Consider the following 26,066-nt stretch of genomic DNA (forward strand, 5'->3'; position numbering starts at 1 on the left):
ATATCTAATCGAAAAGGATTTCAACATCATTTTCTACGCGGTGTTTTTGTAAATAGCCACAAGATGGCAGTGTGTGTTAAAGCAAGCACTTAATATTCTGCATCGAGGCAAGTTCGGGGTCTGCAGCCGGTAGCATTTAAAGAGACGTTAGGGAAGGGAATTTAGATGTGTAGCACGAGCTTCCCCCCGCAGCAGCCTGGTCAAAGGCACTGGCCCATGATTGGTCACTCTGTTATGCTTGATTTTTGAGCTGACAAGCTCACTTGGCGTAGACCTACCCAAACCTCGGGAAACAACGTGGTGTGATGTTGACTTTCCTAATTTGATAATTCCATGCCGTCTGTCTTTCTTTTCACTTTTATAGGGAACCCTGTCCTATACGTTATCTGTTTATTGCTCGTTTATGGTGTCCACAACCCATGGTTGCCTGGCATACATGTCAAACAGTCTTAACTTTTAGTACTGGATAACACTTTTTGTGCGCCTATATTACAGTAAGTGCCCTCCCAGAACACTGCTGTTCCTCCTGTACTTTGAGGTTCCTGCGTTCTGCTTTCCCCGCCCCCAGGATAGAGTGTGATTTTAAGCAAGGCCGAGGTTTCCCCGGGGACGCTGGTTTCCACGTGAGGTGGGACACTTTGTTCCTACTTTCGTTAGTCGTAGCCCTCGATTTGTCCACTAAAACAGATTATTTCGCAAGAACATAGAGGGGATATCCGAGGGCAGATGTTTACCAACTTTAATGACGAGATTGTTTTCGTGCCTCAAACTGACATTTGAAGTTGCGTAACATATTCCGTATGCCTAGGGTGGAAAGCAGGCTTATAGTTATGCAATAATGCTGCCTCGATCCATCATCTACACGGGTACAAATAAACAGGTTAAAAATACTGTTTTTTGGCAGCAACCTCTTTTAAAACATGAAAGGAGATAGAACTGAGCAGACTTAGAAATGGTGACTTTCTTTTCAACATTGACTTGCTATACATTTCAATTTAGAGGCTGCTTCAACGAGGCATACATACCACTGTGCTCCAGGGTCCTGCAAGCTGGATCACAGTTAAAGGTTAATTGCCGCTTCATTTCCCCCTACTGAATGTTACTTATGAAGAAAACCACAAGTAAAACTTCATCAGATTTCATGTGAACTTAAAACAAGTCAGGTCCCGGGCCGGCAGCCAATCACAGCGCGGCCCGGGGAATGACGTCACGGGGGTGTCCCGGGCCGGCAGCCAATCACAGCGCGGCCCGGGGAATGACGTCACGGGGTGTCCCGGGCCGGCAGCCAATCACAGCGCGGCCCGGGACAAAGGGGCGGGGCTTAAAAAAGCCCGAGAAACGCCCCCGAATCGCGTTTTCCCGAGAAAGCGTGATTGACAGCCTCTGTCTCCCAATGGCTAGCGTCCATTTATGGAGCTAGCCAATTGGAAACAGAGGCGGTCCGAACATCCCTACTGAAGACAAAAGTTTTCGAACTGGGAGGGGCACTGCGTGCCCCTCGCCAGGTCGAAACCTAAAATCGAGCATGAACATGGGGTCGGCGGAGACCAATGAATAGCAAGCATTGGAAATGCAATAGGGCTCGCATTAGGAAAGTTTGAGCTATTGGTCTTATAAATGATTTTTTTTTTATTTATGTGTTATTTTTTAAAATAACTAAATTAATAGCTTTGTCATTTACAATGCCAATAGTAATAACTTTCGCAAATGTGACACCTATGGCATTTGTAATACAACATGTTTTGTATTTACGTGACTTAGATGTATTGATATTACAAATAACAATGGCTTTTAATTTTTTTAAATAATACTTAAATAATTTATTTAATTTGTGATGGCAATAGCTTAAACTTTTGGAAATAACTTTTGTGAAGATTATGTTCAGTGTTTTTTATTTTGACAAAAATCCAAGAACAGAAGTGAAATATTAACATCTTTTTGTGATTTGTAATAAAGTGTGAACGCTTGAAAACAGCTTGAAACATTGAAAGAACATATTTGAACCAGTGATGCTGTTGTTGCGCTGAGTGATGCTGTGGTTGCGCTGACTGATGCTGTGGTTGCACTGTGTGATGCTGTGGTTGCGCTGAGTGATGCAGTGGGGGTGCTGTGGTAGTGCTGAGTGGTGCCGTGGTGGTGCTGAGTGGTGCTGTGGTGGTGCTGGGTGATGCTGTGGTGATGCTGTGGTGGTGCTGAGTGATACTGGGGTGGTGCTGAGTGATGCTGGGGTGGTTCTGAGTGGTGCTGTGGTGGTGCTGAGTGATGCTGTGGTGGTGCTGAGTGATGCTGTGGTTGCGCTGAGTGATGCTGTGGTTGCGCCGAGTGATGCTGTGGTTGTGCTGAGTGATGCTGTGGTGGTGCTGAGTGATGCTGTGGTGGTGCTGAGTGATGCTGTGGTTGCGCTGAGTGATGCTGTGGTTGCGCCGAGTGATGCTGGGTGGCGCTGCGTGATAATGTGGTGGTGCTGAGTGATAATGGGGTGTTGCTGAGTGATGCCGGGGCTTAGCGCTGAGTGATGATGTGGTGATGATGAGTGGTGCTGTGGTGGTGCTGAGTGATGCTGGGGTGATGCTGAGTGATGATATGGTGATGGTGTGTGGTGCTGAGTGATGCTGGGGTGGTGTTGAGTGATGCTGTGGTGGCGATGAGTAATGCTGTTGCGTTCAGTGATGCTGTAGTGGCGGATAGTGATGTTGTGGTGCCCCTGAGTGATGCTGTGGTGGTGCTGAGGGGAGCGGGATGAGAGGAGAGAGGTAAGAGGGTAGAGAGTAGATAGGAGAAGAGAGGTGAGAGAGAATAAGAGAGGGGAGTAAGGAGAGGGGAGAGTGAGGAGAGGGTTGAGTGAGGAGAGGGGAGACGGAGAGGAGAGAGGGGAGTGAGGAGAGAGGGGAGTGAAGAGAGAGGGTAGTGAGGAGAGAGGGTAGTGAGGAGAGAGGGGAGTGGGGAGAGAGGGAAAAGAGAGGGAGGAGAGAGAGGGATTGGAGAGTGAGGAGAGGGGAGAGTGAGGAGAGGGGAGAGGGAGAGAAGCGGGGAGTGAGGGGGAGAGAGGGGAGAGTGGTGAGAGGAAATAGTGGTGAGAGGAGAGTGGTGGGAGGGGAGACTGGGGATAGTGAGGATAGTGAGGAGAGGGGAGATTGAGGTGAGAGAGGAGGGGAGAGTGGTGAAAGTAAGGAGAGCGGAGAGATAATAGGGGCCGCGAATCCCTCATTTCAGTTCTTCTGTTGTGGGCAGTGGAGTATCTTTACTCACTATTGTTTGGTGAGAATATTAGAAGCGTTTCTGCGCAGAAGATTTTACGCCTATATATATATAGCGTTTCTACAAAGTGAAAACAAGCGGCAGCTACAGTAAACAGCGCAGTCTGGCGAGGAGGCGGCCTGCTGGGACTGGGTGTCAGCCTCCTCCCCTCGAATTAGAAGCACAGCGTGCTCATGAGTCATGGCGAGTGTAAAGAGCAGGCGATGGCGGAGGGTTGTCAGCGCCTCTGGGCAATGGAGGAGGGAGTCTAGAATTCAGCAAATGGAGCCTGATTTTTTTGCACAGCAGTACAAGCTGCTGTGCTACATAGCTTAATGTAAAATAAAAAATAAAAAATGTGGTCAGATCGTGTCATATCGCTTTTTTTACTTAAAGCTAACAGGTACAAAAAAGTTTAAATTGTTATTTTTCCTATACTTAATACCCAGTGAAGTTACTAGCGTGCCAAAGTGTAGCTAGCTGGAACGCGGAGCATGGACAGACTGGTGTTACGGCCAGAGGTGCTAACTTTGAAACTGGGGAACCAGATTAGAGTCTCTGCACCAGATCAACACCCTGTAATTCTTGGCAAATCAAATAGCCGCCCCTTGCCTGAAAAATGATGTGTCCTTCTGCAATGTAACTGACGCTCATCTAAATCACTCCAAGTCCTTCCAGCGGACTCTGCGCTACATAAAACAAGCTATGATTGAGGGAGGCAATTAGCATGGGGTGGGAAAGGGGCATGCAGATACAGGATCTAGGTAGTGAGAGACAGGCCAGCAACGAAGGGGAAGAAGCATGCAGCGACAGGCGTGAGGTCATGGTAGGGAGAGGCAAGCAACAAAATAGAATGTGGACGCTGGACAGTAAAAAAAAACATGGATATTACAAGTGCAAGGCCAGTGGAAGGACACTGGATGCCGAAAACATTACTTGAGCCAGGCGCCACAGCAAGAACAAAGACGTGAAGCCAAGCAGGAAGCTGGAGGGAGGAGGCACTGACCAACAGGAAGAAAGGAAACACGAGTAACGTGGGAATTAACTAGTAGTAAGTAAAGGTAAGTAATGCCAAGGCTCTAACCCCTTTAAGATTTTCTTTCTCGTAACAAGAGATTTTGCAATCTCCGTCTAGGCTTAACTCACACTTCTAACGCACAAAGTCGAATCACACATTAAAGCTATACTATTTGTGCAGGCATTGGGAAAAGGTCAAAATCCACCTATGACAAGGAGAAATACGTAAAACTTGTACAGTCAGAAACTACACATGCATATTAAGCCAAACAAAATCTATAAACACAGGCCGATAACAAGACTGAGCAATACAAGACTTATCCGTAGGCCAAGCAAAATCCACGACAACTGAGAATCTCTATGTGTATGGAGCCAAACAACTACACAAAGCAACTACACAAAGCAATGCTAAATCTATAGACAGCGAAGTCAACACTGTACAAATGTAAAATAGAATGTGCAACCAAAGCCAACAAGTGAAACAAGCCCTCGGCATTGCTGTGGTGGGGAGGGGGGGAGGGGAGAGGCAAGAAGGGAAGAATAGGGGAGAGTAAGGGTGCCGAGACGCACGAGGAGTAGCAGCCTTTGATGTGCCGGCGGCCGTGGGCAGTGAATAATTAGGGGAGGAGAAATTCCAGAGTGCACGCTGGGGGAAGCTGGTGGGAGGGAGGCTGGTGGCTTTGATGCGGGCCCGCGCTTTTTTCACGGGCAGAGCATCAAATTGCCCGTTTGGTTAAGCTCTTGTTAAGCCCCAATATGTCTCGACATCTGCAATGCGCAAGTGCATTGGCAGAGGTCGAGCCCTAAAAATTGCTAGTGCCGAGACATCCTCATCGCATCCGCGTTGGCGTCCATGGTGCCCAGTCACCAGAGGGCACCAGACTCCCGAGCAAGGCATTTCTAAACAGGGGAAACATAAACCCCGTGCTGGCAGTCTGGAAAACCGCCCTGCTACGAGATTGTCTTGTCCCATCTGCTGTCATCCTTAGTCCTCTTCCTGGTACAGTCTCTGGGGGCTCCACCATCAGCATTCTCATGCTCCTCCAACAACAAACGGTCAAAAGTAGAGCCACAAACAACTGGTGTTACGTGATCAGCGTTGAACCACAAAAATGCTGTATTTGATGAATACTCCATCCTACTCCAAGAAAGAAGAAGGCACGTACTCGAAGATGTCAGGTATGGCTTTCTTTATTGATTCAGGTCTCACACGACCCCATGGCTAGAGAGACGCGTTTTGACTTCTCATATATGGAGAGAGAGAGGGAGAGAGAGGGAGAGAGAGAGGGAGGGAAAGAGAGAGAGGGAGAGAGAGAGAGAAAAGAGATAATTTATCTGTTTGCGCCCAATAAAAAGGGTTGTGTTATGTACAAACCCTAATTTGTGAGTCGGTAACCTATAACTAAAAATAGGGTTTGCTATTAGGAAGGGGTGTTAAGGGCATCCCTTCCTAATAGCGAGTCACACTGGTAAGCCAGTCACAAACAGGAAGATTCATTTTTTGGGTATCTATTGACAAGGTAAGAAATCTGCGGCTAGAAGTCTTGACCTGAAGAACAAGTTACTTTGCTTTGTTACAGCCTTTTCTGCTAGAGATTCTATCTAACCAAAGATTCCTCACCAACCTTTCCAGTGTTACCCACTATCCGATGAACACACACTTTCAGGACTATAATTTATCCAACAGCTCCCTTCTGAGTTTCTTTGCATTGAACAGGTGCATAGTTCTCGGGGTGGTAACCGAGTACTTATGCTCGGCAAACGGAATCCAAGTGTATGTTGGAGATTGAGACCAAATACCCAGTGGGCCACAATTTGGATGAGGAATTGGCAACACATCTCCATGAGGATTAAGATTACTTCTATGTCGGTCATCTACATGTAAAAGTATCCCTATTGTAATGTTCTCTGTATATCCCCTTTTTGCCCTCTGTCTCTCTTTCTCTTCCGCTTCCTCTCTCTCTGTTTCACTGTCTCATCTGTTATCTTGAATTCAAAACAATCAGTGATCTGGTAGTATTGGGAATTGATTTTGATACCATGTTTTTATTCAACTGTACGTGTTGTTACCGGAGGAAAGGAAGTGACCCACCAATGACAGAGGATTCGTGCATAGGCTCCCTACCCTTTTCTTCTTCGGCCATGGGCCTGTCACGTTGGAGAGATAAGAAGTTTTGCTTCTTTACTGCTGTCTTATCTATTTCACTTGTTAATATTTTATGTCTATCCTGTGTACCAGTCCTATACAATGTATTCATCATCTGTTCGTGGTTGTTACACTATGCACTTAGTTTTTCTTGTATCCTTTTAGGTACACACATAATCAGCAGGTCACATTTAGTTGGACATACTGCCCGTTAGACGAGCCATAGGCCACTCGGCTCGCAAACTACCTTTCGACCATCTGCCACTTGGCTATATTATTATTCTTTTTTTAACTTTATTTTATTGAGCTTCAATTTACATCCAGGAGCCTGTGGCAATACCAAACCGTATAATAGCAATAGAGAATCACATAATGCACAGGCTTTTTCATACCCATCCACCCATCCGCCCCCCACCCACTTTGACCCAACAACAAAAGGCAAAACAGTTATGGCACAGTATACCATTTACATCACCAATTACAGCAGTGAAAACAGTGGGTCTGTCAAGCAACGTACTTCCCATGTAACCAAGCTTACCACAGCAGCCTATTCCATGTCCCGGTGCTATAACATGTACATAGTGAGTGGTGCCTAAAAGTCCTCAGGCCTAGAAGCTGCTGGAAGCTCCTCGGCATATGCGTCCAGTTGTTCTCTACAGAAGGCAAGGTCTCTGATCTACTTTACCAAGGTAGATACTGCCTTAGTGCTCTAATGAATTGCAACAGCGCGTTTGGCAAACAGGATAGCCATGGCCACAATACGTCGATTACGTGGAGAAGTGTGGCTCAATGGTTAGAGCTGCAGACCTTGATGCAGAGCGCTGGACAGGGACCAGGGTTCGATTCCCGCCTCGGTGGGATCGGGCTTAAATTCCTCTGACCGGATATTCTCGCCTCAGTGCCGAATCTAAGCATGGGCCCCACGCTGCAACTCTGGGCAATAGCTTGCTTAGTCCCCAGCCCTCTCTTCTAACGCCAACGAAGCCGCCTCCAACCTCACCCTTTGGTTATCCAACACCGCCGACACCTTAGCACCACTGAAAAAACGTCAACACAAACTTGGCAACAAGAAGGCCTCATGGCTCAACGATGATCTCAAGAAGTCCAAGAAACTGTGCCGCTCCCTTGAAAAGGCCTGGAAAAAAGACCCATCCACTAGCAACAAGGACGCCTTCAAAAGCGCCACCCGCACTCACCACCAACTGATCCGAAAAGCCAAGAAAACAGCATTCAAGGATCGACTTGACAACAACGCCCACAACAGCAAGGAACTTTTCAACATCGTCAAGGAATTTTCCAACCCCTCGGCCAACTCCAACGACATCACCCCCTCTCAAACCCTCTGCGACTCCCTAGCCTCTTTTTTCCACAACAAGATTGCTGACATCCACAACAGCTTTGACAACCAACCCGGAAGCCAACCCACCCTACCATCTGCTGACCATCTTCCCCCCGTGAACACCCTTAACTCCTGGAACCCAATCTCCACTGAGGACACCATCCGCCTGATGAATTCCATCCACTCTGGATCCCCCACAGACCCATGCCCTCACCACATCTTCAACAAAGCAGACTCCGTCATAGCTCCGCACCTCCGAGACGTCATCAACTGCTCCTTCAACTCCGCTACCTTCCCAGAAGACTGGAAACACGCTGAACTCACCGCCCTTCTGAAAAAACCCACAGCGGACCCCACCGAACTCAAAAACTACCGCCCCATCTCGCTTCTTCCATTCCCGGCCAAAGTCATCGAGAAAGCCGTCAACAACCAGCTCACCGCCTTCCTCGAAGCCAACAAATCACTCGACCCCTCACAATCTGGCTTCCGAGCCAAACACAGCACTGAGACCGCCCTCATCGCAGCAACAGACGACATTCGAACTCTACTGGACAATGGAGACACAGTCGCCCTCATCCTCCTCGACCTCTCTGCAGCCTTCGACACAGTCTGCCACAGCACCCTTTTACAACGCCTCAGAAACATCGGAATCCAAGGAAAAGCACTGGAATGGATCACCTCGTTCCTCACCGGAAGAACCCAGAGAGTCCGCCTCCCACCATTCAAGTCCGAGGCCTCTGAAATCATCTGCGGCGTACCGCAAGGATCCTCACTCAGTCCCACCCTCTTCAACGTATACATGAGCCCCCTCGCGGCCATCGCACACCAACACAACCTCAACATCATCTCTTACGCGGATGACACTCAACTGATCCTTTCTCTCACCAAGGACCCCAGCACCGCCAAAACTAACCTACACGAAGGAATGAAAGAAGTCGCCGAATGGATGAAACACAGCCGTCTGAAACTGAACTCAGACAAAACAGAAGTCCTCATCTTAGGTACATCCCCCTCTGCATGGGACGACTCCTGGTGGCCGGAAGCCCTCGGAAAAGCACCCATCCCGACAGACCACGCACGGAACCTTGGCGTCATCCTGGATTCTTCACTCTCAATGAACAAACAAGTCAGCGCCGTATCCTCTTCCTGCTTTAACATTCTTCGCATGCTCAGAAAAACATTTCGCTGGATCCCCTCCGAAACAAGGAAAACAGTCACCCACGCTCTAGTCACGAGCCGACTGGACTACGGCAACACCCTCTACGCAGGTACCACCGCTAAACTCCAGAAGAAACTACAACGAATCCAAAACGCCTCAGCCAGGCTCATATTAGACATCCCACGCAACGAACACATCTCTGGTCACCTTAAAGACCTCCACTGGCTACCCGTCAATAAGAGGATCACTTTCCGACTGCTTACCCACGCACACAAATCACTCTACGACATCGGACCAGATTGCCTCAACTCTCGACTGTCCTTCTACACCCCCTCCCGCCAACTTCGCTCTTCCAGCCAAGCCTTCGCCACTGTACCTCGCATCAACAAGACCACCATGGGAGGCAGATCCTTTTCATACCTGGCTGCCAAAACATGGAACTCACTCCCCGCTTACCTTCGCCTCACCCAGAATCACCTAGCGTTCAGAAAGCAGCTTAAAACGTGGATATTTGACAAATAATCCTCCTCCCCTTCCTAAGCGCCTTGAAACCCTCTGGGTATGTAGTGCGCTATACAAATGTTATGACTTGACTTGACTTGACTTGACTTGACTCCACAACGGCCCCCGATACACAAGGGATGCCTGGTTTCACCATGGGATGCCCAGGAGTGGACACCTCACAAGGAAAAGCCAGGAGGGGTTCCCTTGTGGTAGAAGTACAAGCGCCGGGATGCTTACGGGTTACTGTTCGCGCTATACAAATACAACACATTTACATTTACATGTTTTCATAATTTTAAGAAGACCCATCGAACACAACTCTGGCATGTATTCAATATTATCAAGTGTCATATCAGTGAGAGCCCTGGCCACCTTCTGCCAGAAGCTGAAAATAGCCAGGCATTCCCATGCCAGGTGCATAAAATCAGCTCTATCCTTACGACATCTGGGACATCTCACATCCTCCTGTAGGCTAAATTTCTCCAGTTGTGCTGGGGTGTAATATTGTTGATGTAGATATTTAAAGTGGATAATACGGATATTAGAATTAGCAGTCAGGCGCTCAGTCAATTTACAACAAGCCTCCCAGTCTTCCCGGGACACAAAGGGACCCTAAGGACTTTGTTCCATTTATCTAACAAGGAAGATAATGACCATTTATTCTCCCTTTGAGATGCGTTATACATTCTCGTAATCAGCCCTCTGCTGTCATCTCCCTTCATCATTACCTGCGGGCTGCAGCGTTTTCAACACCTGATGTTCTGAGGGAACGCACTGCCATTCGCAACCTGGTAAACATACATCTGTGCATCGCTGTGCACACTTGACCAGCCTGAACATCAGAGCCTGAGGAATACCCCATTTCTATTCATGTCTCCTAGATTAGTGATCCCTGCTTTTTGTAGAATGTTCAGAGCCCCGCATTCTTGTGCCGCTGAGATACCTAGGTGCGCAACGATTACCATGCCTGGGGCATATATATATTCCCTCCCCACACGTTTAGCAAGGGCACTCCACGTCCAGACCGTACAGTTGACATGATTAATCTCCCTCCTAGTGCCTCCCTCACATTTGTGTAAAATCTTAACAGTTAGTGGAGTTGGATACACAGTATCTGCCTCCACAGCCAAAAGTGGTGTGCAAACTGTGCCTGTGCACATAGGTAGTACAAACGCAGGTCAAGAGCTTCAAAGTCCCTCTACCAAACGGAAGGGTTAGAATGCTCCAACTGCATCTAGGCTGCTTACCAGCCCAGCCCATACCAGAGACAGGAGGCAGGACTGCAGGGTTTTAAAAAGTGTGACATTTAGCTTTATTGGAACGTTAAAAAATAAATACAGGAGCGTAGGGAGGATCGTCATCCCCACCATGGCTACTCTGTCTGCCAGTGACAATGGTAGTCTTGGCCAGCGGGAGACTTGTTCAGTAATTTTGGTTACCGTTGACCATAATTCATATTTAATAATATATCAGGGTCTCTGTGTAACAACACCCCTAGATACTTCACGGGGTCTGTTGACCAGGAGAGCAGGTATTCCAGTGATGTCTCCTGAGTGCAGTCTGTCAATGAAAAAATAGGTTTCAACCAGTTCATCCCTAACCCTGAGTGCCTCTCAAACAAGACATATTCTCGCTAAATGTGTGGCCAGCTCCCGGACATACAACAACATATCGTCCGCGTATAGAGATATAGCCTGTGGCCGCTGCCTAAAACCTAAGGCGGCCTCAGCATGTTTTTGGCGTACCTTACACGCCAATGGTTCTAGCGCTAAAGAGAATAGCATAGGGGAGCGAGGACATCCCTGCCTTGTGCCCCAACAAATTGAAAATGCATCAGACACCCAGCCATTGACTCGCAACCTGCCCACTCGGCTACCATATAATAGGCATACCCACTTCAGAAAAAAGAGCGGCATTCCCATGCGTTGCAGGACCACAAACATATATCTCAAATGTAGCGAGTCAGAGGATTTCGCCGCGTCTAGAAGCACTGCCGAAGCAGGGATGTCAGGGTCTAAGTGATCTATCACTGCAAAAAGGTCCTAAGATTGTGCACGGTAGAGCGCTTGGGACAAACCCAGACTGGTCAGGGATAATCAAATTAGGAATCGGGGGCTGCAATCCACAGCCAATCATTTTTGCTAGGATTTTGGCATCGATATTTATGAGGGGAATATATGATGTTACTAGCAGACGATTACTTCGCAAGTTTTTACTACGATGTTTTTACATTGCAAATACCATTACTAAGCAAGATTTAACTGCGCATGTTTTAAGTTCATAAATACATTTAAAAGTACTAAATATGCATTTACTTCGCAGTATATTACTAAGGATACAACTTCTACACATTTTTGACTCTTTTGCAGCTTCCTCTGTCCAAAAGCAATTCTACTCCGCTTCACGGAAGCAAGAGCATTTTTAATGCTCTCACTTCCACGAAGCAGAGCAGTGTTTTCTATGGATTGGCGGGAGCAGTGCACCTGCCAAACCATAGCAAACTGCAATGTCCTGGGGGTGGGCACCCTGGGACATTCGTCGTGCCAGCCTTGGGCGGTGGCGGTCCCCAGGGCCATCTACAGGTCCTGGAGGGGGCCACGCAGCCCTCCTCCTTTGATCACATTTGCGCCAGGGAGGCTGTTGTCCCCTGGGGTCCGCAACAGACCCCTTAGTGATTTCCTTTGGGCCCCCGGGAGGTGGCGGTCCCCGGGGCAGCCGGGTGCCACGTGCCCCCTCAAAATTTGTTGGGAAATTAGCCCCAAGGAGGTGGTGGTCCCCGGGGCTGCGCAGGGGGTCGGGAGACCCCCAACAGATTATTAACTAATAGAGCCCCGTGGATGTGGCGGTCCCTGGAGCTGCGGGGGGCCTGCACGGGTCCCCCATCATTATTTTTAATGGCCCCCAGTACCTGGCCCACCCGGGGACCTAATTAAACAAAGCGCAGAAACCCCCACATTTTTTTCCAGCAGGATTCGTAGATCCACCAGAATTCCCACTGAAATTGTTTTTTGAGAACATACTTTTTTTGCTCTAGGGGGTCCCCAAGAGGCCTAGGGGGTCAGTGTGTTTATACCCTGCCCTCTTCTTTTTTTCGTTTGTTCTTGTGACTCAGTTCAACTGAGTCATAAGATGGCTGCCAACACTTCCTGGTTTGAAGTGTTTGCAGCCATTCGAATCGCAGGCACAAGATCCAGAGGGGTCGCGGATCCACCAGGGCCGCAGTTCTATATCTGATAAATCTTTAAATTTCTCCGCAACTACTCAACAGATTTACACCACTTAACAAAAAGGTGGCTTTCTTGGCCAAGTGCTACCTTTCTGCCAAATTTGGTGTAATTCCGTTCAGCAGTTCGGACTGTAGCTGTGCCCAAAGTTTCCTATGGAAATGAACATGGAGAAAAAGCATTTTTGGACCCCTCTTTTTTCTCGGTCCATTCTTGACGGATCAACTTGTAATTATCAAGACAGCAGCTGAAGTGACTGCCCCAATAGTTTTGAAAAATTTCCCGAAGGTTCATCAAACGGTGCCCAATTTATTTGCAAATCAAAAAACGCTCTTCCTATTGAAACTGCATCCTAATTATAACTACCTACTGGTGACCGCCAGTAGGTAAAATATATATATATATATATATATATATATATATATATATATATATATATATTTGAACACTTCGCTCGGAAATGAGGCCGCTCACCACTCGCAGGTCGGTTTCCAAAACCTTTATTCGATTATTCGAGAAACATGCAGCTTGCAAGTCCTGTATTTTCATCCTTTGGCCTTACGCGTTTCGAAGAATTTTCGCTTCTCATCAGAGGCCGCATCACACGAATCCAATTCATTGCGGTTACATCTCCCACGTGCTTTCTTATAATTGCAATTGGCCCCAGCTGTGCCCAAATTTCAAAGTACAATGTTTGCTGGGAGATGTAGTCCTTTTTACAAATTTTATGCCCTCCAATGGGTCCGATTCCTGTGTGCCAGTGCAGGATCTTTTTGTAGCCCTCCAGTGTGCTCCAGGCTTGCAAGCGACATATATATATATATATGTGTGTGTGTGTACAGCCAATAGAAATAAGAATATGCCGGTGGGCAAATCTCTAAATTAGGATATGTTTAATGGACTGAATGAGTACATTCAATAGAAAGGGGAGGATGGGAGGGTTGGTGAGGAATTTGTGGTTAGATAGAATCTCTATCAGAAAAGGCTGTAACAAAGCAAAGTAACTTGTTCTTCTGATCAGGACTTCTAGCCACAGATGTCTTACCTTGGGAATAGATATCAAAAAAGGAATCTTCCTGATTGTGACTGGCTTACTAGTGTGACTCGCTATTAGGAAGTGATGCTCTTGACACACCCCTTGCTAATAGTGAGTTGCACACCCTATTTTCGGTTATAGGTTACCAACTCGTAAATTAGGATTTGTGCATACCACAACCCTCTTTAGCGGTTGCAAACAGCCCAATTATCTGTTTACAACTGCTGAAAAGGGTTTTTTCATGTGGCCCTATAGCCCAAATGTCGTGGACTCGTTGAGTAGGAGGGGAAGGCTAGGATGAGCTCTGTATCCAGGACGGCTACTGTTAGACCTGTCTTCCTTAGAGTGGTCTCCCCCCAACGTTTTGCCTGCTTACCTCTGTCACTTTTTGCTGTATCTTTTTGTTGGCCATAGAACTCTGAGAACTTTACCACTGCTAACCAGTGCTAAAGTCTATGTGCTTCTCTCCTAAACATCGTGACATTGTACGTACACATGATTTGGCATATGTAGTTTGCTTACAAGTCCCTTGTAAAGTGGTAAACCATATACCAAAGGCCTGTAAATTAAATGCACCAGTGGGCCGGCACTACTGCTTGTGCCAGCCACCGACATATCTTTTCAAACCTGTCTCAACTTGCCATCACAAGGCCTGTGTGTGCAGTTTACTGTCACTTTGACATGGCATTTTAAACCACTTGCCAAGCCTTAAACCTAGCTTTTATTACACCAAAGTCACCCCTAAGGTAGGTCCTAGATAGCCCTAATGGCAGGGTGTTGTGTAACTAGAAGGTAGGACATGTAACTTTAAGTTTTACATGCGCTGGTAGTGACGAACAGCTGAATTTGTTTTTCATTAAAGTGAGTCCTACTCCTTTCATAGGCTAGCCGTGGGAATTCCTTAAAACACTTTGAGGCTGTAATTCCTGATTAGAAAGGCGTAGCTGCATGATGTTTCATATCTTTGGAATGGTACTGATAAATCCTCCTTTCTGGTAAACTGGATTTAACATTACTCTTTTAGAAATGCCACTTTTAGAAAGCAGACATTTCTCTGCTCTTACAGCTTTGTGTGCCATGGAGCCTGTCTCCAATACACGTCTGGGATGGGTGACAGCTACACTACGTGCATTCCCTCTAAACATCCACAAACACAGGAAGGGCGGGTGTGTGAGAGAACTCATCTGCATTCATCTACATTCTGATACCTCTTCCTGGGCAGGAAGATGGAGGGTGAACTTACACCTGAATAGTCAGCGTCCTGTGTCCCCCACAAAAGGCTGATTAGCCTGAACAGAAAGCCTAGCAGACAGAGCTGAGATGAAAGTGGACCTCTGCAGTTCAAGAGCTAGCTTTAAAATCACCCCCACTTCAAATGCACATTTGAGTAATGACCTGTGTCCCTACCAAGTCAGTACACTACTATACCTGTGAAGAACTCTGCCAGGAGTAAAGGCTGCAGTGCTACAAGGATTGCCACTTTGCCTGACTGTTGCAAGGAAGGAAATGATTTCTGCTTTGCTGAGCTGCCCTGCTGCCTAATGATCTCTGCCCTGATGAGGATGAGGATTGGCCCCATCTCACTTGAACCAAGAGTGTCTCAAAGGCCTGGGTGAATTGCCCCCTGTTTCTGATGTCTCAGGGCCATCAAAGACGTCATGCAACTCTGCTGCTGCTGCTGTTGGACTCTATGGGTCCTACCCTGCCTGTGATGCCAATCAAGTCCTGGGCCTTGGAAGTGGGCTCTGCAGCTGTTTTTGCTTCAAAACCGATGAAGTGATGACTTTGTGCCCATCGGAACCAACGGATTACCCTTGGACGCAGGAGGCGATCAACAAAATCACATCGACACATTGCGGGGCTCGATGACGATGCAGCACCTGCATCAGAAAGGAGTTTTAACGCTGAAGCCTTCATCAATAGCGTGGATCGGTGTCGGCACTTCACCTCAATCCAGAGGTTTAAAGACAATGAAGCGCCTCCTCGACTCCTCGCCTCGAGTCTTTGATGTCGACACTTGCTCCATTCTGGGTACTTGGTCAGCGGCCTTCCCTCCATTGTGATTGGCCTCCTCTTTGGATTTACCCTGGTCATGCGTAACCTTAAGTAATCTTTTAATGCTATTAACTTCTAGGCACTATTTCTGATTTATTCATTAAAAGTTCATAACTCTGGTTCTGCTTATTAGAGTTTTGCCATTTTGATCTTAATTTTCTCACAAATTAATTCTCTATTTTTCTAAACCTGTGTGGATTATTTTTGTAGTGTTTTCATTGTGTTACTGTTTGTGTGTTTCTCACATACTCTACACATTGTCTCTCAAGTAAAGCCGGCCTGCTCTGTGCCAAGGTACCAGAGAGCGAGCACAGGTTAATTTAAAGTAAGTATCTAGCTTACCTTCTCTAGAATTGTGGTCCCTACTTGAACAGGGTGCATACCTCTGCCAATCAGAGACCCAATTTCTAATAGCTATGATGGAGGGAAGCTGCTGTGAAGGTGTCAGGTATTGCTTTTAACGCATTGAATCAAAAAAGGCCAGCATCATCAGAAAGTGATTTATGATAGTTTGAGGTGAGTCAGTAGCCAGTCGTAGAGGGACAGGAAGACGGGTATTCACAACCACAGCAGGTATGCTGTGACCACCACCATCACCTTCGTGAACAACTGAGGTGCACTGGTCAGGTCAAATGGGAGCACAGTGAGCTGAAAGTACTCTTGGCCTTACTGAAACCGCAGGTAGCATCTGCAGGACTGCAGGACAGGGAGGTGGAAATTAGCGTCGTGCAGGACCAACATCACCATCCAGTCTCCTGGATTCACAGCAGACAGAACTTGGATCAGGGCGAGCAGCTTGAACATGTCCCTTTGAAGGAAGAAGGTCAAAGGGGTCAGATTGAGAATGGGGCGAAAGTGCCCGTCCTTTTTCACACCTGGAAATTACAGGAGTGACAGCCAGTCCCGATCTCAGACACTGGCACCCGCTCTGTGACTCCCTTATCCAAGAGAGCTTGAACTTCACCTTGGAGTATGGGATGTTGTCCTCTAGGACGTGTTGCAGTGGAGTGTCATTAAAAGGGGTTATGACTGGAAGGGTTGGGAGTAACTCTTGTTCCACGATCTGAACCACCCAATGGTCAGATGTGATGCTCCTCCAGCCAAGGAGGTAGATGCAGATATATCCTCCCATCGAGCAAACGTGACTAGATGAGGGTGAATTAAAGTGGTTTTGCAGCAGCAGCTCGTGGGAGGTTGGGGTTTGGGTACTGTGTTGTTCCTGGGGTCCTGGACACTGTCGGCTCTGCAGACGCCTGGCCAAAACCTCGATAGAACACAATCTGGCGTTGGCTCTGCTGGCAGGCCCGGCCAAAGCCTCGATAGCGGTGGAAGTCCTTGAGGAACTGCCAAACAGGAGCTAGCCCTAGGGAACGTGCTGTAGAGGTGAGAGCATCACAGGACATGTCAATGAACGATTGCTGAATATCATTAAAGAAGCATGTGGAATAAATCCAGTCAGTCAGTAGAGTCTGAGCCTCTGCAAATGCAGTATTTGTGCTGCATCTTGGATAAGATATTTCAGTGTTGCCTGAGTGTCATATGGGACCGGTGGCATGTTGACCACCACTCTGGTCCACAAAGAATGTCCCTCTCCAGGAGGCAGCAGGTATTGACCTGCCTGAGAGCAAGGCTGGCAGAAGAAAACATTGGCTCGGCGAATATCTCCATGCATTTTGAATTTCTGTCTGGCAGGGAGATTGGAAAAGCATTTGGGTTGAGACGACTTGTGGATGCTTGCACCACCCAGCTCCCTGGAATGGGATGTTGCAAGAGTAAATCCGGATTCCTGGAGGCAAACATATGGTGCCTTGCTACCTGCTTACTAACTGGTAGTAGACGCCCTGCGTGAGCTCCCAAGACAAATCTTGTGAGCAGTGGCTCAGTTAATGGGTAGTGCTGTAGTAGTGCCGCTGATAGGACACACGGATCCTCGTCGGGTGAGGACGTGGGAAGGAGCAGTTAAAAGGGGCAGGCAAAGCAGCCGGTGGCCTCTCTGGGTGTTTACCTTGGAGACGCATTGACACAGCTGTACATACAAGGCAATACAATTAAAACAAGCGCTCGTACACTCTTCTCTTTTTCTGTCGTCCCACTTGGACGGCCTTGGCCTGCTTTCCTTCTGCTGTAAAAGGTTTATTGTCTTTATGCGGCCATGTGTTTGGCCCCTTAAAGATAAGAAACTTTTTGCAACAGAAGGAAAGCAGGCCAGGCCGTCCAAGTGGGCCGGCCAAAAAAGAGAAAAGTGTACATCGCACAAACCTCTTTTCCAATGGCTGAACACAGTTTAGCATAAACGTTGACGCCGGCCAATGGAAAAGAGGGGCGGGGCTAAAAGCTCGTTACAGAAGCTCCTCTAAAACATAAAATCTTGCCAGCGAGACTGCGCATGCTCAGCCTATGCAGGCGAGACCTTAAAACATCCATGCTGCTATGAGCCAGTTCATGAAAAGAAGCTGGTGAAAGAAGTTGAAGAGAAAAGAAGAGGTTATTGTTCTTACACAGTCTCATCATTTCAGAGCTGAAACATTTTTTTATATTATATACAATGAAGACATAGTTGCTGCTTTTTTATTTATTTATGCAACCAACATCCATTGACAAAAGCCAATAGTCATGGCTTGTTGTAGGTCTAATGGATAGAAACAGCCAAATACTTGTCAGGAGGCACATTATGCTCAGCACATATGTTTAGCTTCGGTGTTTTAAGCCACACCCTTAACTACATCAGACACGTCCCTTGGAGAGACCCCCAGTGTTTTCATCCCATTTAAAGACCTGGAAACAACACCATTCCACAGTCACCTCACGGCCTGGCACTGTGCATCTTGCTTGACTTCCAAGTTTTCAGATTACCTATGTGCAAGGGCATAGTGAACCCATCCCACCCCACCCCACCCCTTGCTTTAGGAACTACATTGGGGGTAAAGCTCTTTATATCCCTCTTCTGTCTGCAACTCAGGAAACAAAGTCTCAGCTCATAATCAGTGTGAAAAGGTGGGTTAGTGAATAAGTGAAGGAACAGGTAAAGGGCTGGATGGATAATTGAAAGGAAGGATGAATGGATGAGTGACAGGGTAAATGGATGGATAATGAGAAAGGATGTATAGATATGTGAGTGGAAGGATGGTTAATGGTAAATAGATGGATGTATGGGTGGAAGGGTAGATGGATGGGTAAAAGGGTGGATACATTAGTAAAAGGATGGATGGATGAGTGACAGTGTGGATGATGAGCAAGTGAATGGGTGGCTGGATGAGAGAAATGATGGATGGGTTGGTGAATTGATAAGTGAAAGGATGGATGGATGAGTGGAAGAGTGGATGTAAGGATGGACGAGTGAGTGAAAGGGGGGTAGGTGGACAAAAGGATGGATAGATGAGAGAAAGGGTGGATGGATGATAGAAAGCATGGATGGATGAGTGAAAGGATGGATGAGTGATAGGGTCAATGGATGGGTTCATGAGTGGAAGAGTAAATAGATGCATAGGTGGATGGGTGAAGGGTGAATGGAAGGATGGGTGGTGAAGTAATAGGGGAATGGAGATAGAAAGGGAGGATGGGTGGATGATGAGTAAAAGCATGGAAGAATGATTGGCAGAATAGTTGGGCGAAGGGTGCATGGATGAGTGAAAAGAAGAATGAAAAGATGGATGAGTGAAAGAATGCATACATAAGTGAAAGGGAGGGTGGAGAGCTGGAAGAAAGGATGGGTGGATGGATGAATGAAAGGTTGAATTGGTGGATGGAGGAATGACTGGGTGGACGGATGGGTAAGTGAGAGGATGGGTGAAAGGGTAAATGGTTGGATGGGTGAGTGAATGGATGGATGGGTGGAAGAGGGGAAACATCCTTTACAACGAAACTTTTACAACGCAGTGCTATTACAACGCAGGTTTTACAATGAAAACCATTACAACGCATTGCGCTGGGGGGCGCTCTAGGATAGGGAGTAGATTTAATTTACTATCCAACACCTTCCCTAGTGTCCACGGGGACTGGAGTTGAAATAGTAAATTAAACTATTCACTATCCAGCACCCCAAAGCGCTATGTGTTGTAATAGTATGCGTAGTAAAACCTGCGTTGTAAAAGCATGCGTGGTAAAAGCATGCGTTGTAACGTCATACATCCGTGGAAGAGTGGATGGATGAGTAAGTGAAAGGGAGGCCAGATAGAGAAAAGGATGGATAGATGAGTGAAAGGGTGGATGAATGAGTGAAAGGATGGATGAGTGATAGGGTCAAGGGATGGATTCATAAGTGGATGAATAAATGAATGAGTGGGTGGATGGGTGAAGGGTGGATGGAAAGATGGGTGGCTAAGTGAAAGGGGAATGGAGAGAGAAAGTGAGAATGAATGAATGGATGAATGATTGGCAGAATAGCTAGGCAAATGGGTGCCTGGATGAGTGAAAAGAAGAATGTAAAGATGGTTGAGTGAACGAATGCATACATGAGTGAAAGGTAGGGAGCTGGATGAAAGGATGGATGGATGGATAGATGAGTAAAAAGTTGAATAGGTGGACAAATGAGTGAATAGGTGGATGGATGAGTACATGAAAGTATGGCTGGATGGGTGACAGTGTAAATGGTTGGATGGATGAGTGAATGAATGGATGGGTGAAGTGTGAATAGATGGGTGGAAGGATGGCTTGGGTGAAAGGGTAAATGGCTGGATGGATGAGTGAATGGAAGGATGGGTGGAAGAGTGGGTGGATGAGTGAAAGGATGGATTGGGGGTAAGGGTGGATGGGGGGATGGATGAGTGAATGGAAGGTTGGGTGGACGAGTGGGTGGATGAGTGAAAGGATAGATTGGGGGTAAGGGTGGATGGGGGGATGGATGAGTGAAATGATGGATGGAAGGATAGATGATGGACAGGTTTGCAAATGGTTGAAAAGGTTTGGATATGGATGGACACACAGATGAAAGGACCGAATGAATGGTGAAAGACTGAATGATGGATGAAAGAATTAATAGATGATAGAATGTAATTTTGAAATGGTGGATATCAAGGGTTTGATGGAAGGATGAATGGCTAGATCCTTGGACAAGGGAGCTATTCTCGGGAAGGGTGTGATGTCTTACTTTGCTTCTTGGTGCCATAAGAGCCTTAGTTCAAAGTGGGAGGTATTTATATGTTCTGACTACTCCCTTGCCTATGTGTTACTATTCTGTATTTGTTGTGTGCTTATGTGTGGGATCCATACATCCTGCATACGACATTTTGAGTGACACCCAACTGCTACTTTACTGTCCCGAATTTGCACCCCTGCCGGTTGGTCACCCTATCTGTGACTTCAGGGGGGGAGTGAAGAGGGAGTAGTGTCACAGTCCGGTAAAACTATCGGATCTGCTTCTGGCGTTTGCGATGTCAGTGCCGGTACAGACGCAGTGCGGACGGCAGCATTGGGTGTTGCACCGGGGAGGAGTCGGTAGTCGATTGCCTCTTGTTTGTAAGTGTGATCTCCTTGTCTCCCCTGAACTCTATAATCAGCTCTACTTTCTGTTGTCTCTGAAGTCCTGTCGGTCTGTTTCTTCATGCTGGCCCTCATTTACCTTACCCTCAGGGCACAAGTCCTAAAAAACAGAAGTGGGGGGACTAACCTAATTAGGCAGTATGCAAGGGAGATCACGGCACGTGACATCACAGCGTGCAACATCATGGTGCACAACATCAAGGCGCAAGACATCACACATGGCAGGAGTTGACATCATAGGAAGTGGCATCACAAGCCACGACTTTACAGGAAATGATATCACTAGAAGTGACCTTAGGCCATCACATATATGATTGGCAGGTCTATCATGAGTACATTTGAGCAAATTTCAAGTATACATGCAAACCCTCCTGATTTAGGCAGAGGTTGCACACTTTTGTACGCTGCACATAAAACAATATTGCCTTTTGTCAGCGTAAAGCTTTTTTTCCCCAAGGATTGAACAAACTAACTCTGCTGCCCTACTCAACCAGGCATAATATTCCATATGCAGCACATTTCCATGTAGATGTAAAATGCTTTAACTGCGGGCACTCGTCATAGGTGAAACCGCTCTCCTATGCAAGGTATTCTTACTCAGCCTCACCCACCTGCACTCATTTTAGGAGATTGGGGCTCAATTATTCCCAACAGACCATGACGCAAAGCAAGAGGGAAAGACATAAAGGGGAGATAGGCGAGAGATAAGAAAAGAATGATGAATGCAGAAAAGGGGGTGAAAAAAGAGCCTGCAAAAATAAGCAATTTTAGGGAAGTGAAAGAAAAAGGTTATTGCAACCTTGGCATTCAGCAACAGGACCCTAAGAAAAAGTTTGTCTTTTTTTTCCAAAGCCACGCAAAAACTATTTTACGAGGCTCTTTCCTCTCTGTATGTGTACTGCAGAATGCAGTATACATGCAAAGAGGAAATAACGAGGAGAAAGGTATATATTTATTCGTGCTACGCCTGCCTCAGCTGTCTCAGGTAGACTCACCAGTCTGGTGCAAACCTATATTAACAAGTCTTTGCAAAGATTTTTCTGCATTAAAAACACATTGATGGATGGACAGGGACACTCTAGCACAACCCATGTGATGCCCACCTGACACAGGGTAATGCAAGGCAGGGCACTGTGTGGTACTGTAAATTCCCAAAACAGATTTTCAGTTAGGGCTCTGCCAGAAAAGTGACTTAACCCTGACGCAAAATCTGGGACTTAACTTATACAATTATTTTTATTTAAACTCTGCCACAAAGAAAGTGGCAACAAGAAGGAAACTGACAGTAAATCTGTTCTGGTTTATTGGTTGCAAAGGTTGTATTTTAAAATATCTCATGGGGTTAAGGCACCTGCTGCAGAGATCCGTGTGTTCTAGTAAATCTGAATGAATATTAGTTGTTAAGATAACTCCGGATGGAGGTTAATGCACCTGCTGTTTTGTCTACCCACAGTTTTGACTCAACGTAGCATAGAGGGTTAATGCAAATTACATCTGGTAACATGCAAACTACAGATTTTTAGGTCTCGTGTAAGGCAGCGCATGTGCTGCATGCGCTGTCTAAGCAAGACCTAAAGTAATCTGTATGTTGGCTTAACCTCCATGTAATTTGTTTTCCCTCTTGCGATTGGTTTACCTGTGGCATTGTTTTTGTTATCTTGCTTTCTGTTGGCTGTTGATCCTATGCTTACTTCGGTGTAGTCCCTAAGCAGCAGTGCCTAACAACAGTTCTCCTCCACTTTGCTGGCACTTGTTGTAATTGCCTGCAGTGTGCTGAGTTTGTTTATTTATATTGGAGATCACCCCCTGCTTCTGCTAACAGGAGACTCTCCTATGTGGAATTAGCCTCTGTAACTAGAGCGGCAGCGCCGCGCTTTATGGTTGCCATAGATCACCTCATCTCCCCAGGGCATCCATTCCCACACCACCTCTAGCAAGTTACAGCTGCTCCAATAGAAGAATGCTTAACAAGATGATTTTAGAGGGACGGTGGAAGCATTTGTGTGCCATGACTCTAGCTATAAAACACACGCAACATTCAAAACCTTTAGTAAAACATGGTTATCCTTTTAGAAATGCTTCCAGTACATTTTCTTTCCTGGTTGAAACTGCAGTTTCTAAACACGGCTATTAGTTGCCCCCATTTGTTACACATAGTAGCCTTACAGTGAGCCATTTTAAATTCGATTATCCCATAGCACGTAGAAAACAGAGAAGCGATTTCCAAAAAAGTAAAACAAATGACATCTATACTGTTCACGCTTTATTTGTGTTTGTTTTTAAGTCGGGCTCGTGCGTCAAGCACGGCAGGCACTTCAAAGCTCTAATGAAGAAGTATATTTTCAGACACTGACACGCGCAATAGTGCACTGATAGATGGAGACGCTGAAACACACTAGGAGGGGAGATCACTGCCACAGTGAGACACTGGCCTTTGCACTAGTGGCAGAGACACCAACACCCAAACTCGGAAAGAGAGGCGTCGATGGTCCCCGAGATAGGGAGACACATGCTCATTAGGACAGGGGCACTGGGACAGATGACACCGACACACACACTGTCACAGGAGATGCTGGCACAACACATCGTGTCAGAGAGACAGACACATCGCTTGGACAGAAGACCCTGGAACAAGCACTTGGCACTTTTAAAACACTAAAAAACACGCACACAGAGTAGAGAAACTGTAGTGCGTGCACTATTAGTGAAGCATTAATTAACACCTAAACACATTTGGTGTAAGAGCGCAACAGCGGAACTCATGTAGAGTCCGCGGGACATAACGCACACTGAACCTGCAGACTACAATCTGCATATCAGGGGCAAGCAAAAGTGCCCAAAAAGGCCCTGGATTCTGTGGCGCTATACATATATTGTCTAACGATAAGCCAAAGCGCCCCAGACCGAGTCCTGGGCGTGGCTTTGCTTTGACACAATGGCAACACAGACCCAATCACACAAGCAAGATGCTGAGAAGATCACAATTCACTAAATAAATGTCCAAAGAGCCGCGGTCTGGCTTTTAAATACCCAGACAAACCCCACAGTGGCTTGCAGCTGCACACCGGTGCTCTGATGTTCGGTGATTTGTGCCAAAGCTCAGAAACCAAGCAGACCAAACGCATAGACTTATTTTCTACTGAATATGCATTGCTAAAATATTTTAAATATGCTTGGCTTCATAAATGATGTGTCGAGCTCATCCTTAAAGGGTTCTGATTTTCAGTGCAGGCATTAGAACTGATGTGCGCGTGTGATATTAACCCAGTCAAGAAAAGATGGCTCTTGGTGGGAGAACAGTTCTGAGTCTGCAGCGCAATAAAGAGAGCCAGAGTGAATGCCTCTCTGCCATTTCCACAGGTACCACAACATCATAACAAGCATTTGCAATGCAATAGGTCTCGCATTAGGAAAGTTTGAGCTATTGGTATTGTAAATGACAATTTTCTTATTTATGTGTTGGTTTTGAAAATAGCTAAATTAATAGCTTTGTCATTTACAATGCCAATAGTTATAACTTTCGCAAATGTGACACCTATAGCATTTGTAATGCAACATGTTTTGTGTTTACGTGACTTAGATGTATTGATATTACAAATAACAATGGCTTTTAATTTTTTAAAATAATTAATACTTAAATAAAAGTAATTGTAATTTATAATGGCAATAGCTTAAACTCTGTCTGCACCATCTCCCCCTATACCTGCACATCTAACCCTCTGCCTGCACCATCTCCCCCTATGCCTGCATCATATCCCCTCTACCTGCACCATCTCCCTCTCTGCCTGCACCATCTCACCCTCTGCCTGCACCAGCTCCCCAATGCCTGCATCATCTCCCCTCTACCTGCACCATCTCGCTCTCGTCCTGCACCATCTCACCCTCTACCTGCACCATGTCCCCTCTGCCTGCACCAGCTCCCCTCTGCCTGCACCATTTGCCCCTCTGCCTGCACCATCTCCCCTCTGCCTGCAACACCCCCCCTCTACTTGGACTATATCCCTTCTACCTGCACCATCTCCCCTCTACCTGCACCATCTCTCCCTCTGCCTGTACGACCACCCCCTCTGTGCCTGCACCATATCCCCCTCTACCTGCACCTTCCCACCCTCTGTTTGCACCATCTCCCCCTATACCTGCACATCTCACCCTCTGCCTGCACCATCTCCCCCTATACCTACACCAACTCACCCCCTGCCTGCACCATCTCACCCTCTACCTGCACCATCTCCCCTCTGCCTGCACCAGCTCCCCTCTGCATGCACCATCTCCCCCTCTGCCTGCACCATCTCCCCTCTGCCTGCACCACCCCCCTCTACTTGGACCATATTCCTTCTACCTGCACCATCTCCCCTCTACCTGCACCATCTCCCCCTCTGCCTGCACCATCCCCCCCTCTTCTTGGACCATATCCCCTCTACCTGCACCACCTCCCCCTCTGCCTGTACGACCACCCCCCTCTGTGCCTGCACCATATCCCCCTCTACCTGCACCTTCTCACCCTCTGTCTGCACCATCTCCCCTATATCTGCACATCTCACCCTCTGCCTGCACCATCTCCCCCTATGCCTGCATCATATCCCCTCTACCTGCACCATCTCCCTCTCTGCCTGCACCATCTCACCCTCTGCCTGCACCAGCTCCCCAATGCCTGCATCATCTCCCCTCTACCTGCACCATCTCACTCTCTGCCTGCACCATCTCACCCTCTACCTGCACCATGTCCCCTCTACCTGCACCAGCTCCCCTTTGCCTGCACCATTTGCCCCTCTGCCTGCACCATCTCCCCTCTGCCTGCACCATCCCCCCTCTACTTGGACCATATCCCTTCTACCTGCACCATCTCCCCTCTACCTGCACCATCTCCCCCT

At 47.1% G+C, this 26,066-nt stretch overlaps 1 protein-coding gene across 2 annotated transcripts in view; it reads right to left on the reverse strand.

The window, feature by feature from the left end:
* The window catches only part of LOC147700380 (histo-blood group ABO system transferase-like), a 233,815-nt gene that overhangs the window by 206,914 nt on the left and 835 nt on the right, over nt 1-26,066 (reverse strand). The window lies entirely within an intron of this gene.

The sequence above is a fragment of the Lissotriton vulgaris genome, chromosome 8 (assembly GCF_964263255.1).
Source record: "Lissotriton vulgaris chromosome 8, aLisVul1.2, whole genome shotgun sequence".
NCBI lineage: Eukaryota > Metazoa > Chordata > Amphibia > Caudata > Salamandridae > Lissotriton > Lissotriton vulgaris.